The sequence below is a fragment of the Pelophylax lessonae genome (genome assembly GCF_965119305.1).
Source record: "Pelophylax lessonae genome assembly, chromosome: 1".
Classification (NCBI taxonomy): domain Eukaryota; kingdom Metazoa; phylum Chordata; class Amphibia; order Anura; family Ranidae; genus Pelophylax; species Pelophylax lessonae.
The window spans coordinates 577140037-577156561 of NC_138768.1; the positions used below are offsets into that span (position 1 = coordinate 577140037).

The 16525-nt window shown below is 42.5% G+C and overlaps 1 protein-coding gene across 2 annotated transcripts in view; it reads left to right on the plus strand.

Moving 5' to 3' along the window:
- The window catches only part of RUFY3 (RUN and FYVE domain containing 3), a 388583-nt gene that overhangs the window by 13547 nt on the left and 358511 nt on the right, over window positions 1–16525 (plus strand). The gene's annotated exons all lie outside the window — the stretch shown is intronic.

A 16525-nucleotide genomic window follows, 5' to 3' on the forward strand; every position in this document is an offset into this window, starting at 1 on the left:
GCAGCTGACGAATGAGGGACATATTCGACCGAAAATCGGTACCAGGAGCAGGTAAGTCCAAGCAAAAGAAAAATCCAGATGGAAGGTCTGAAGAGATGTGAGCCCCTGAGGGGCGGGAGGCAGCTTAAATATGCTTCTTCCTGAGGTAACCTCCACCCCATAGGCTGAGGTGAGCGGGCGGAGAAGGGGCTCATTCGCTGATTCCTTAGAGAGAGAACCTAAACTGCCTAACAACCACCTGTTCTTTCTAAACAACCACTAAACTGCCTGGTAACTCCTTCTGGCGGGAAAATGGCTGAGGAGAGCTATGGGCCTCATTATCCTAAGTTCTTTTAACCCCTTCCACCAGCCCATATGAAAGGGGGGGCTAATTTTGCCCCCTTTCCAATATTACAGCAATTGGACCCTTTTCACCTGTCACTTTGGGCAATTATAGGTTTACCTTCACTTCCAGATGAAAGAGACTTTTTCACCATATCAGTATACTTTTGCATAGTTTGGACTTTTGTTTTTCATTTATATTGTCACATTGGATGCTATGTCATATATTTTGCTTACTTAGTAGCGCACTTTTATAACTTATTTCACATATGTTATACCTTTTAAACATTGAATTTTCCTTAAAGTGTTACTAAACCCACAACAGTGAAATCAGTCTGTATATGCAGTAAAGCATGCTTGTTATACTCACTGTGGAACCTAAGGGGTAATCCTACACATTGTGTAAAAAGGCTGTTTGATCCTGTCTGCTCTCATCCTCCCCTTCTTTTACTGTCCCTAATTCATCTGCTGATAGCACAGAGCTCTAGGAGACATTCTGCACATGCTCAGTTTGGTATGTATTGCTAGAGAGTTTTTTTTTTTTTTGGGAGGGAGGGTGCATGTAATCAGCACAGGGCCAGTCAGCACTATCCAGACAGAGGGACAGGGGTCATGCAGCCTCAAAGGACAGTCAGTGAGGATTAAAACTGCCCCTACAAGCTTTAACAAGTGCTCAATTGGACACAAGAATGCTACATACTGCTAATGAGAAAAGATATTTAGCATCTTCAATTTACTAAAATAATTGCATTTCCATGTTCTGTGTACTGTGGGAAACCAGATATAGTGAATGCAGAGTCCTGGGTTTAGTAACACTTTAAGCATTTGGTTTGTTTCCTCCTGTTTAGAAATCCTTCCTGGTTCATCCTTATGATCTTTACATGGCGTCATTTTTGCTTTTTTTAGCTTGTACTTACTTCCTCTTTCTTGGTTACCACAGGTTCTTCCATTTCTGTCTCCCGATTCTCAGCTTCCCTTTTAGAAGGGACTTTCTCTTCCGGAACATTTTTCCATTCCACCTTTTTCTCCACCCCCCTAGACTATTCTCTTTTTGCTGTCTTTCTCCTTTCCTTTGGGAGTACTGCAAATGATACAAATTCCGCGATCCTTGGCATAAAAAGCACATTTTTTTCATTTTTTTTCATCATTCTCTGGAAACATGGCCTTGCAATTAGCATACCACACATCCTGATATTACACTTTTTGTGTTCATACTTCTTGCAATTCCTGCAGAAAATACCCATGCCATCAAAAAGCATCACTATTGATCTTCCCCAATTTGAACCTAGCTGGAAGATGGGATCCTTCCTAAAGTTCACAATGAACCCATTCTTACAAGCCCACATGCCAAACTCATTCTGAATTTTGCCCACATATCTATCAAACAAAACCCTTTAAGAAAAAAGGGCAATGTACTCATTAGGAACATTGGGTGAGTAAAGTATGGAATATTCTAAACACTTGTCCTCACAGCAGCTCTTAGCCAAGAAAAGCCAGTGTTTTTAAATTCCTTTTAAATGAAGACAATCAGATAAACCAGAAAAGCAAAATCTCCTTGTTCTGGATCTAAGAAATTCCATGCATAACTTCTCTCCCATAAAAAATCAAATCCTACTCACCTACATAGGCAAACAAATAAAAAACAAAAAAGTAAAACAGAGCACTTCCATAGTACACTAAGCAAGAAGTGATTAGTGATAAAATGAGTAATGGACTGTGTTAACCACTTAAGCCCCAGAAGATTTTACCCCCTTCCTGACCAGGGGGTATTTTGCGATTCGGCACTGCGTGACTTTAATGGACAATTGCGCGGTCGTGCGACGCTGTACCTAAATTAATTTGGCGTCCTTTTTTTTCCCACAAACAGAGCTTTCTTTTGGTGCTATTTGATCACCTGTGCGATTTTTTGATCATGCGCTATAAACAAAAAAAGAGCGTCAATTTTGCAAAAATAACAATATTTTTCAAATTTTTTAATATGAAATCCCCCCCCCCCCCCAAAATGTAAAAATCTAAGTTTTTTAACATTTTAGGCCAATTTGTTTTATGCTACATATTTTTGGTAAAAAAAAATCACAAAAAACGTATTTTGATTGGTTTGCGCAAAAGCTATTGCGTTTACTAACTAAGGGAAAGATTTTTGTCATTTTTGTTGTTTGTTTTTTTAACGCGTAATGGCGGCAATCTGCGATTTTTTTTGCAGGACTGCGACATTGCAGCGGACAGATCGGACTCTTGACTGACATTTTTGACACTTTTGGGGTTTCCAGTGACATTACTACAGTAATCAGTGCTATACATATGCACTGTTCCTGTAAAATGACACTGGTAGTGAAGGGGTTAACTTTTTTTGAGAGGGAGGGGTGGTGTGTGTCCCTAGGGGCGTGATTCTTACTGTGATTGGCTGTGGCTTGAGGTGTAGGAACAGTGATCAACGGTCCTACATAGTAGAACCGTATGATCTCCATTCTTACACAGGGGAGAATGACAGGCGGCTTGTTTACATCAACGGACGATCGCGAACGATCTGTCACGGACGATCGCGAGTGCCCGGTGGACCCGCGCGGGGGTCTGTGACCGAGCGGGAGCGGGAGCGCGCCTCAGGCGGCGCGTGCTCGCTCCCCAGAACCTCACAGGCTAGTGACGTACCCATACGTCACTTTGCCTGTGAGGGGCTGACCGCCGAAGTATATGTACTTGTGGCGGTCGGCAAGTGGTTAATGAAAGTGACTTTAAAGGAGTTGTAAAGTCAGGAAGGTTATTTATTTTAATGCAAAACAGGAAAAGAGAGCCTGGTGGGACTTTAAATGAGGAGGACTCAATGTGTCATTAAAATGCAATGCGTCTGGTTTATTAACAAAATCGCAATGTGTAGAATAGTAGCCATAAAAATGCATATCCAAGTAAAACATCATTACATGGGCATAATAATTCAAATTATCAGTAAAACATGACATGGTAATAACAGTATGCACATAAATACATTTTGAACGTTGAACTCGACGCGTTTCATGGGTCGCATTGCCAAATCATCAGCAGTATGTGTATAAAATCATATCTGAAAATATAATAAATGTTGTTAGTCGACATGCAGAGTGAATGACAGATGGGGCATGGATAATCAATAAATGTACGACCCAAGTGGGAAGACACCATACTCACATACAAAGTCATGTCATCTTGCTTAAAAACAGCACTGCCATACAGTGGTACAAATGAAGTAACCAGGTACAAAAGGGGGGGGGGGGTTGTGTATGGACATGGACCTCCATGGGAAGCAGTGAAAAGGGTGTGGGTGTTATCTATGCATTAAGATTAAAAAGCCTTCTGTGTGTGGCAGCCCCCCAGCACCCCCTAATACTTACCCAGAACCCCTAATTACTTACTCCCTCTCTGCCAAGGAATGTCCACAAGTCCCTCGGCCGTCCTGGGACTCTCCCTCCTGATTGGATGAGATACAGCCACGGCATCATTGGCTCCCACTGCTGTTAATTAAAGTCAGTTAGCCAATCAGGAAAGAGAGGGGGCAGGGCCGAATGGCAGCTTTGTGTCTGAATGAACTCACGGAGCTGCAGCTCGGCTCTGGTGCCCCCATACTCATTTGGGGGTGGGGGTGAGATTTGATCAGCCTCAATTCTTTTATGGATAGTTTCAATTTAAATAATAAGAATATAGTGTTTACATGGAATAAGTATTTGGACAGGACGGTTTTCCTGGATCTTGAGATTTTTAAAGAAGGAAGGAGTCTTAGAACTCGTAATTATTTTAAGCCTACGGACAGGAATGGCTATATTCCCTTAGACAGCTGCCATCACAGCTCATGGCTGTTTAATATTCTCAGAGGACAATATATCTTTTTAAGAAGGAATTGTTTTTCTGAAGCTGATTATATATCACACATATTCTCGTGGATAGATTTCTCCAGAAATGTTATAAACAAGAAGAGTTGCAGAAGGAAGTAGAGAAAGGTAAAAATCTGGACAGGAAAGATCTGGTTTCAGGCCCTAAGAAAGTTAGGGAGATTAGGCAAAAAATTAAAATTGTCCTAAATTATAATGTTGAATTTAAAAAGGAGGATTATCTCCAGACACTGGGGTATTTTACTGAGGGATAGAGTTTGTTTTGGGTCCCGAATTGCCGTTCGCCCACGTTTTATATATAGACCGGGCACACCCCCCCCAGAAGCAGAATAAGTGATTCATATCAAGTTTTTATGCTTGTAGTAGGTGCTCGGCCTGTAAGAATTCAAAATGTAATATCAAAAAGCGTAAAGAGTTTTCCGCATTGGTGACAGGTAAGAATTATACAATTAAGGAGTAGTTTATATGTTGGAGTGCAGTTGTGGACTCCAATATGTGGGGGGGGGGGGGGGGGGCACATCAAGGGCATTGCATATACGTATAGGGGAACACGTGAATAATATTAAAAAAGGCTAAAAATCCCATAATGTGGCCAAACATTTTAGGCTCTATCATAATAGGGACCTGAGAAGATTGAAATTCTGGGGAATAGAGAGAGTGAACAAGCACAACTAGTCAAAGAGAGTCATTCTGGATTTTTGAGACTGTGGTACTTGTGCCTTCAGGAATGAATGTAGAATTTTACTTAAACTGCTTTATTTCTGATAGATAATTTATCCAATGTTGTCTTTAGTATTTTTTAGTTTTTTAAGGTTGATGAGTATTGTAGATTTTGTGAAGGATAGCCGTGGGTGCATATTTAATTGGTAGGTGGCCACTCTTGTTCCTTTTGGGTAGGTCTTTTCCCCGGAGGTTAGGTTTGGCCATTTTTAGTAATTGTTACTGGTTTTTATAGTATTATATGTGAGAGAGCTGCGCTCCTATATATTGCTACTAGAGGTCGTATCGGCCTTATGGGAGTTTTTGTTTTCCATTTTGGCATTGTGCATTTGTGAGCAAGTTCCGATTTCCATATGCTGCCACTCAAGGCCGTAATGGCCATAGCGAGCTCCGTGGTTTCCATGTGTATGTGTATATGAGAGATCAGGGTGACTGTGTGACTCCACCCCGCTGAAGAAGTCCCGCAGGACGTAAAGCCTATGGGAGGAGGAGTTACAGCGCAACACGTCACCCGCTGCTATCCTGTTTGACCAGCATGTGATATCGGCGTTGTGGAAACTTTTAATGCTTTTTATCAAGAGGATGATCTTGTGAGTTTTTAATCATAATAAATAGTGTTTACTTCAGTTAAGCAGAGAGCACTTCGATTATTTTTTTGTTACATGTCTTAATACGTGTACGAGTGAAAGTCCAGGAGATCCCGCCACCCTTATCGACCAGGCAGGAGCTTCCACCGTTACATCTATTGTGATCCCTAAAGGGGAAAAGCGCTTATGACCTACTGGTAATACAGAGGTCTTTGGATTAGATGAGAGCGGTGTGATGTCGTGGATGAAACGACTTGTCACCTGAAGTTTGTTTCCTTTTTCTTCACTGACCAGTTGGACCTGGGTGTTGCATTTAAGGGACTTTTGGGCTTTATTATAGAAGTCTGTTTACACTCTATACATTATCTTATTGTTGTAATGTTCTGGTACCTTTGGGTACCCTAATTACTCTTTCATAAGTGTATGCGCCCCACCATTCTCTTTTGGTAAGGTGCGCATACACCTTTAAGACTGATGCTGTCATCACTGAGCGCCGGACTGGATGGCTATTTAGATCGCCGGCTCTCACTCACATGTGTTCGTTCAAACTGCTTTGTGCCTTGATGCTAACCTGTCTTGAAGCTCACATGCTTGCAAGCATACTTCGCTGTCGGAAACCACGCTGCGCTGATCCCTGTATCCCGCTACCGGATCATCCTCTCTTGCCGAACCTCTCCTCTGCTACATTGCTATTAGTGATAAGTACCCCACAGGGGAAACCTCTATAACCTTTATACTAAAGCTTACACTATCTAGCTCTGCATACTAAGGACTATTACTACATCTGCATTATCTAAGATTGCTAGCTCTTGAGCCTACTACCACCTGTTCTTGCACTGGGTTGATCTCTCTTGTATGTCCACCTGCTACTCTGTCATCTACTACCATACATGATTGCTAAACCTATCTGCATCCCATCTGCTACTATCTTACTTTCAAGAACATTTCCTTTCAAGTGTCTGTCATCTACCATCTCTACCCAACCTGTCTCTTCAGCCTATCATCACTGTGTTACTATATACATAAGTCACTCTAGGAAACATCTTATTGAGTGTGTGTATTTACTTGCTGAATTGAGATCATCCACACATGATGAGTCATTGAGAGTTGGGAATGGTGTCTCAGCGTTTCTCTACATGACTACTGAAGTGGAATATTTCTGCAGCTGAAAATCCACATCATACGTAAAACGCAGGAGCGTTACAATTGTGCTGCACTATTTGTTTTTTAGTTGTACATAATAAGCAATCAGCTTCTAACTTAAGCTTGTTAAATGAAACTCTAACAATAAGCCCTGGTTCACACTAGTGTGGCTTTGAAATTGCGCTACTTCATTGCGATTTCAAAGCTGTAGATCAGTGTGATTTGCACCGCCAATTTCATTGCAGCTTGCAACTTTGTTTAAAAGAAGCCTATGCAAGTCGCAATGTGATCAGCAAAAAGTAATGCAGAGAACATAATCGCTGCGACATGAGTCACAGCGATATAAACAATTCTATTTCCGGAAATGGGGAGCGACTTGTTGTAATGTTCCGGTATCTTTGGTACCCTAAATTACACTTTCCACAAGTGTATGCGCCCCACCAATTACTTTTGGAAAGGTGCGCATACACCTTTAAGACTGGAGCTGTCATCACCCAGCGCCGGACTAGATGGCTATTTAAAGCGCCGGTTCTCACTCACATGTGTTCGTTCAAACACCCTTATCTGGATACTAACCTTGCTTGAAGCTTCCATGCTTGCAAGCTTACCTCGCTGACGGAACCTCGCCGCGCTGATCCCTGTATCCCGCTACTGGATCATCCGCCTCTCCTGAACCACCCTTCGGCTGTATCGCTAATAGTGCTAAGTACCCTGCAGGGGAATTCTCTATAAACTTATACTAAGCTTACACTATCTAGCTCTGCATAGTAAAGACTGTTTATCACATCTGCATAACTAGATTGTTAGCTCTTGAGACTACTGCTACTTTTCTGCACTGGGTTGATCTCTTTTGTATGTCCACCTGCTATTCTGTCATTTGCTACCATACAACATTGCTAAACCTTCCTGCATCCATCTGCTACTGTCTCACCTTCAAGTGTCTATCACCTACCACCTCCACTCAACCTATCCCTCAACCTTCATCATTGTGTTACCACATACATAAAGTCATTCTAGGAACCAGCTTGCTAATTGTGTGTATTTACTGGCTGAAATAAGACCTTCCACACATGATGAGTCATTGAGGTTGGGAATGGTATCTCAGCATATCTCTTACATGACTACTGACGTGGAACTATTTCTGCAGCTGAAAATCCACACCATATAAGAAACGCAGGAGCGTTACAGATTGAACGAACCAAAAAAATGGATTCAGCAGAAATAACCACTCAGGTGACACAATTAAAACAGCAAGTATCTGCGTTAATACACGCACTTGCTGAATTAAAAGAAGACAATCAGGCTCTGTCGCAGCAGGTAATTAGACTGACACAACTTACCTCTGCTCAGTCCCCTGAACCCAAGATAAATCCCCCTTTGGTATTTACAGGCGATCGCAAAAAATTTCGCGAATTTAAAAACGCATGTGAGTTACTTTTTTTGCTAAAACCTCGTACCTACCTTACTGATCACATTAAGGTTTGTACTATTATTTCTTACCTATCAAGCGATCCTCGAGCCTGGGCAGATTCTCTTTTTGAGAAAAACGACCAGCTTCTCAACTCCTATGCCTTGTTCCTGGCAGAGCTCACTAGCCTATATGATGACCCCAATAGGCAGAGTACTGCTGATCTTCAGTTAAGATCCTTGAAACAAGGAAGGAGGCCTGTAGAAGACTTTGTCGCAGAGTTCAAGAGATGGACCCTTGATTCAGAATGGAATGATGCATCTCTGAAAACCCAATTTAGGCTTGGCCTATCAGAAGCCGTTAAGGACGAGCTCGCCCGAGCGGATCTGCCAAAAACCCTGGATGCATTAATACAACTCAGTATTACCATAGATAGAAGACTACGAGAAAGAAAGGCTGAAAAGATGGGAATGCCATTATCCGTTTCCTCTCGGAGTCTGGCCGTTCCTATGGAGGTAGGAACCATACGCCCACCGCTATCAACTATGGAAAAAGCCAAAAGACGAAATGAAAATCTCTGCTTGTACTGTGCATCCCCGGATCACAAGATAAACGTCTGTCCCCTAGTCAACAAAAAGAAGGGTGAGTGTTCACATGTCTCCCTAGGAGGATTGACAACTTCATTCACTAACCCCTACATTTCTGTTTTTTTGACATTACAGTGGGACCAGAACAGGATTACTACTAAGGCCATGATTGACACAGGATCTTGTGGAAATTATATGGATATATGTTTTGCTGCTTTAAATAAAATTCCTATTATTTCTAAACTCAAACCTGTCTCAGTAAGTCTTATTACCGGTGTTCCGTTATCCTCTGGTCCGATCACCGATCAGACACAAGCACTTCTAGTCACTATTAACGAGTCTCATAGGGAGACTTCTACCTTCGATTTAATACCATCACCCCACTTTCCCATTGTGTTGGGACTTCCCTGGTTGCACACACACCAACCAACCATAGATTGGAAGAAATGGTCCTTGACCTTCCCTTCTTGTTATTGCGAGGAAACGTGTAACCTCCCGTTTTCCGGGAAGATTCTGTCTGTGGTGACAGATGAGATTGCACCACTATGTTATCAAGATCTTTCTGAGGTTTTTCTTGAGAAAAATGCTCAAGCATTACCTCCTCATCGAGACCATGATTGTAGCATTGATCTACTCCCAAATAGCAAATTGCCGTTCGGTCATGTTTATCCTCTTTCACAGGATGAACTTGCCCATCTCAAAACCTATTTGGATGAGAACTTGGAAAAAGGTTTTATTAGACCTTCCACTTCTTCCACAGCAGCAGGACTCTTTTTTGTTCGCAATAAAGATTCAAGTCTCAGACCTATCATCGACTACAGCAATACTCTCCCAACGACCTACCCACACTTCACCACTTCATCCAGTCGCTTTTTTTTCTAAATCCCTGAGCAGTCCCGAGATAAATTACCCCGTGGGTGAAAAGGAACTGCATGCTATAAAATTGGCTCTGGAGAATTGGCGACATTTACTCGAAGGCACCCAACTACCAATAATTATATACACGGACCATAAAAACCTCCAATATCTTCAGACTAGCAAAACTCTCTCGCATCGACAGGTACGATGGTCACTATTCTTTCTAAGGTTTAACTTCCTAGTGACCTACACACCTGCAGATAAGAACAAAAAGGCGGATGCACTATCACGACTAACAAACGCATTATTGGAGTTGTCCGTTCCTTAAAGGAAGAGGTTCTGCATGGTATAAGTTTGGATTCACCCCCACCACAACTAAATACTGATGCAGAAGGCTTCCTCTACTACAACGACAAACTTTACATACCACCTACCCTACGCACCAAGATCTTGGAATTATCGCATGATGTGCCTATGGCAGGACATATGGGTATGACAAAGACTTTCAATTTGATTTCTCGACAATTCTGGTGGCCTGACATGAAAACATCTATACAAAAATTCGTCTCTTCATGCAATGTCTGTGCCAGGTCCAAAATTGACACTACGAGACCATCCGGTCTACTATGCAGTCTACCAATACCCCAAACTCCATGGGAGGTTTTGTCATTGGACTTCATCGTAGAATTGCCTCCTTCCAAAGGATTTAATACCATCTTGGTGTCAGTGGACCATCTGACAAAGATGGCACATTTCATTGCTATTCGCAGACTACCTTCGTCCAAACAAACGGCAGAACTCCTGATGAAACATGTCTTCAGATTACATGGTATCCCAAAAACTCTTCTGTCTGACCGTGGATCCCAATTTATTTCTAAATTCTGGCAAGAACTATGTCACATACTACGGATTGAGCGGAAGCTCACTTCTCCTTACCATCCGCAGACCAACGGACAGACTGAAAGAGTCAACCAATGCATCGAGCAGTATTTACGTTGTTACACTTCTTACCAACAGGATGATTGGTTGGATCTTCTCCCCCTGGCAGAATTTGCCTACAACAACGCAACTCACAGTACAACCAAGCAGAGTCCGTTCTACTTGAACTATGGGTTCCATCCCTCTATTCTCCCTCCACGCATCCTTCCTTCAAATAACCCAGTAGCCTCAGACTATCTTACCCAAATAAAGGATTCTCTGGGTTTACTAAATACTACCATTGCACACGCTCACAGTCAACAAAAGAAGTACTATGATCTTCGTAGAAGACCTTCTCCACAGTATACTCTCGGGGACCTCGTTTGGCTCTCAACAAAAAACTTGAGACTGAAGATCCCTAGCAAAAAGCTTGGACCTCTGTTCTTGGGACCTTTCCCAATCAAGAAACTTATTGGAAAAGCTGCAGTGCAGCTTACATTGCCAATGGACCTAAAAATCCATCCCATTTTTCATGTGTCGCTACTAAAACCCGATGTTCCTGACCAAGGAATAAGGCCTAATATTCCACCTCCCCCTCCTGTACAAGTTGAAGGTGGAGAAGAATACGAGATAAAAGAGATTCTGGATTCTCGTATCTACAGAAGAAGACTTCAGTACTTGGTTAGATGGAAGAACTATGGGCCCCAAGACGACACCTGGCTAAACACCTCTGACATACATGCCCCTAGATTAATCCGCAATTTTCATGTGAGATACCCAGACAAACCAGCTCCAGAGGCCTTCAGGAGCAGGCCTTAAGGGGGGGTATTGTAATGTTCCGGTACCTTTGGTACCCTAAATTACACTTTCCACAAGTGTATGCGCCCCACCAATTACTTTTGGAAAGGTGCGCATACACCTTTAAGACTGGAGCTGTCATCACCCAGCGCCGGACTAGATGGCTATTTAAAGCGCCGGTTCTCACTCACATGTGTTCGTTCAAACACCCTTATCTGGATACTAACCTTGCTTGAAGCTTCCATGCTTGCAAGCTTACCTCGCTGACGGAACCTCGCCGCGCTGATCCCTGTATCCCGCTACTGGATCATCCGCCTCTCCTGAACCACCCTTCGGCTGTATCGCTAATAGTGCTAAGTACCCCGCAGGGGAATTCTCTATAAACTTATACTAAGCTTACACTATCTAGCTCTGCATAGTAAAGACTGTTTATCACATCTGCATAACTAGATTGTTAGCTCTTGAGACTACTGCTACTTTTCTGCACTGGGTTGATCTCTTTTGTATGTCCACCTGCTATTCTGTCATCTGCTACCATACAACATTGCTAAACCTTCCTGCATCCATCTGCTACTGTCTCACCTTCAAGTGTCTATCACCTACCACCTCCACTCAACCTATCCCTCAACCTTCATCATTGTGTTACCACATACATAAAGTCATTCTAGGAACCAGCTTGCTAATTGTGTGTATTTACTGGCTGAAATAAGACCTTCCACACATGATGAGTCATTGAGGTTGGGAATGGTATCTCAGCATATCTCTTACATGACTACTGACGTGGAACTATTTCTGCAGCTGAAAATCCACACCATATAAGAAACGCAGGAGCGTTACACTTGTCATGCGATTTGTAACTATGAAATCGCATTACAAGTCACAGAGGTGTCAATTGGGGTCTAAAACCCTAGAAGCTAGATTCTGTGTGCACCAGTTTTAGTAAATCCCCCCCCCCCCCCCCAGTATGTTCCTCAAATCTGGGCTGGAGGAAAAAAAACACTTGCAGTGGGCCCCACCCCACTGCACAGGTTAAATACTCATTGGGCCTAGAGGGAGATGAGAAAGATTAATTACTTACCATACCCCCTGTCACGATTATCCACGCCCACGGAGACTTGCTAACCAGGATGTGGTTCCGTGACTGGGGAGTATAAGGGAATAAGGGAAACTCCTACTGAGTAATAAGAATGGATGTGACACTTTCACAACCTGCACTGCCTTTGGTCACCACTAGAGGGAGACTACACTCCAATCCAGCTGGCTGACCGCACACAGGCAGATACAAATCTTACATACAATCTGGTGCACTGTAAGGGTTGGGGAGCAGTCTAGCAATTATCACACACTACTGGGATTCCTCCAGCTATCCTACAAGCTAGAACCCTGGTGTTAATCACTCTTCCCACTGTCCATGCACCCACTCACCACAAACGATAGCCTGCCACCTCCCAACAGTTTGTTCGCAGACTGGTCTGCTGGGCCACCACACACACACAGATCTCCTTCTAGTTTACAATCTGCATGCAATCTGCCAACACGCAGTGCAATTGCATACAGATTGGCACGTAGCTTGGACCGAGCAATTAGGCACTAAAATGCAACAATTTCTCCAGAGATATGAGCCCTAGCTTAGTACACAGAAGTCACTTAATAATTTTATAATTTAATATCCCAAAAGTGGGCAGTGCATGAGAAATAAACACAAGAAAAAGGAAGTTACAAAAAATACAAAAAGACACACAATTGGCAATTTGCTATGAAAATAAAAAGGAATAAAAACAGAAATAAACTTTACCAAAGCTTATCCCTTGGTAGAAGCATACCAGAAACCGTGTGGGGACTCCCCAGTTTAGAACTGGCTTCATGGAAGAACAATGTCGATATCTCAGGTTCCCCAATTTATTGGAATATGAATGTGGGCTGGACTTTAGCCCTTGGTCAATCAACCCCAGGGTGGTGCCCCCATCTCAGCCCACAGGAGGTTTAGTGTTCTGAACTGACCAGAGGTGAATTGGCCCAGAACGGCACTGACCGCTGAATCAGGGATAGGAATTCTGACACCAGCGCATCGGTCTGATCGCGACAGTACCAACCACAGCCTGCATGCCTTAATCAGGCACCATATAACGTTTTTGTGCGTTTCTCTAGGATTCTACACGTACTACAATTACAGATTTACATGTACTTGTAGCCCAACACGTGAACCATCAGAAGGAATTATTTTCATCTCTCTGTCACTAATATTTTACCTATTATGAGAGATAAAATACATTCCTTAGATCTGATGATACCAATCAAAGCTTGCAGACTGTTTGGAGCCTCTCATTGCCCCCTGCGGATCCTCGTAGCCAAGATGACTAGCAGTTTTCTTTGAGACTTCAGGAAGGTGACAATTTTTGTCTTTGAGGCTCCAGGAAGGTGACAATTTTTGTTTACTTGTATGGGAGACTTTTATTGGCATCTAGGTGTCACCTCTATCCTAGAGACTGGTCCTGTCCTTTTCAAATGCTAATAAAAGGACATATGTGTATGAAGCGTTGTCACGTATAATGTAGAGCTAGTAACCTTGTATTGTACAGGGAGAAGGCAGAAACGCAACCATGGCCAAGAGCACCTTAGAGGAGGGAATCTGCTTGAGGGAGGGCAACCACTGCAAGGCTTTTATCTAAAAGAAGTACCCTCGCTATAGATACAGTTTACCTGCGCAAAAAAAAGCTTATCCAGATAACTGAAACAATTTGCTGCTTTTATGCTGTGTGAATTACACCTGTGATACTCAAAATGAACCCCTGACTACCCTATGGGTAACAGTACTACCTAAAATATATAAACAAAAACCATAGATGTGAATTTTAACATCATGTGCAATACCATAGGTCACTTCACTGATAAATATCCAAACGCAAGTGACATTTAATATAAACCAGTAAATAAAATATGCACAACAATGTCTATTAAAGTGACTGTCCCACTTCTCAGATACAGTGCTTTGCAGTGTGTTCTCTAAAGAAGACCCTGTTCACATAGATGTCACACCAAACACACCAGAGGGGTTTGACTTCATGTGTAAGCAAGAAAAAAGTAAAAAAAAACAGCATGTGTATTTGTATTGTGGGTATTGTAGCCTTTGTGTACTCCAGAGTTCTTCCTGCTGTCCACCCGGTATCATTAGTTATCCCGCTTAAAGCAGAGCTTCACCCGAAAGGGTAATTTCCACTTTTTTTGGACCCTGACCCCCTCCACTGTCACATTTGGCACGGGGGGGGCGCCCCTGGTTTTGACAGGTACCCGCTCCAACTTCTGGCTCAGATCAGTTTGGGCCCCAGTCTTCTGGGATACATCACACGTCCCAGAAGACTAAAGGACCATTTAAAGGAGCAAAGCAGCTCGCACATGCACAGTAGGAAACGGGCTCAAAAGCTGCAGGGCTTCACTTCCTGTTTCCCTTACTTGCTATGCCAGCACCTGCACCCGAAGCCAATTGAAGAATCAATTCCTGTGAGGACATCGCTGGATCCCTGGACAGGTAAGTGTTCTTTTATTAAAAGTCAGCAGCTACAGTATTTGTAGCTGCTGTCTTTTAATTTTTTTTTGGGTGGGGGGAGCCTGGAGCTCCTCTTTAAACTATGAAAGGTGCTCCATATTCAGACGGTAGGGAATAAGTAAGGGATTTCTACATAGTAATAAGTAATGTTTTTTATTTGGAATACAAAAGAAATGCACTTACATAATACCAAGCAGTGTTTGCCTTAGAAAACTATTGCTTTCCCACATTCAAGATTGCTGCCATTTATTCTTGGTGCCAAAGGTGACTTCAGAAGCTACCACCCAATGTGTTTCTAGCTCCTGATGATGGAATTTCCTATGAAAAAAATGCGTTGGGTGGTAACTTCTGGCCTTTTACGCATTTATCAGTCAGTACTTTTTATGCATATTACACTACGGATGAGCTCTGTGCCACTCTTTTACCACTATCTCTTTTGTTTTTTTATGGGTTCACTAGTTGCTGCTGGAGAGCTCACTCCTTTCTTTAAAATTTGGCTGAATGATTCATTTTGTGGTTTTGCCAATAGTTGATTGTTATTTACATAACCAAATTATCTCGGCCTAAGTGGCTTTTTTTTTATACATTTGGAAATTAACCTTTTTTGTTCAATATTATTTTAATGTCGTACTTTGTCACAGATCACAGAAGGGGGTTACCAAGGGAGTATGGGACATGGGAGGTCGGTAGATGTGTAAAGGTATTGCTGTCCATTGCTCATATTTGGAAACATTGTGCTGGTTGATTATCACGAGAAGCCCCAGAATCCCCCCTAATCTGGACACTAGGTAGGAATTATAAAACCCACAACATTTACACACTTATATGTAAGTTGTACATAATAAGCAAGTTAGTTGTCATCAGTCACAAATTAAAGGCATTTGGGAAAAGTTGCTTCTGATACATAGATAGATGGTATCTGCCAATAGTGGAGGTAGGTCAGGGCTTAGATTTAATAATATCGACATGGAGCACAAAATAATTAAGGTTTTTGTAAGGTAAGCTAAGTACAATTAGCTAGGCAAAGGTGCATGGAATAATTTAAATGCCAGGTATGGCTCAAAACATGCCCCTTAGGAAGCCACGTGACCCTATGGCCTAATGCGTAGGGGAGGGTCAAGGACGGTGATGGTACCCGTACCTAGCGTGGAGTCAGCAGCTTGCGGAATGTATGTGGCATGTGCAACCAAAAGGAGATACCCAATATGGGCGGCACAGTGGTGTTGTGGTTAGCACTTTCACCTAGCAGCAAGAGGGTCGCTGGTTCGAATCCCAACCACGACACTACCTGACTGGAGTTTGTATGTTCTCCCTGTGCCTGCATGGGTTTCCTCCGGGTACTCCGGTTTCCTCCCACACTCCAAAAACATGCTGGTAGGTTAATTGGATCCTGTATAAAATTGACACTACTATGTATGAATGTGAGTTAGGGACTTTAGATTGTAAGCTCCTTGAGGGCAGGGACTGATGTGAATGTGCAATGTATATGTAAAGCGCTGCGTAAATTGACAGTGCTATATAAGTACCTGAAATAAATCAAATAAAATAAATAAGAGTATATAGCATGTATAGTCTGCTGCGCTGGAGGCACCAGGGAAATGTGAGTACCTTATCTTCAATGTTTTATTAAAAGCCTATGGTTTTATTTTATTAGCACTCTTGGAGTTTTTTCTTGCTTATATGCGCTCTGATAGGACCAGTACACTTTGAGGCAATGTTCCTGAAGGAAGAGGATCATGGAGATCTGGATTGCACTGGTTGTAGCCCTGGAGAGGCTAAAA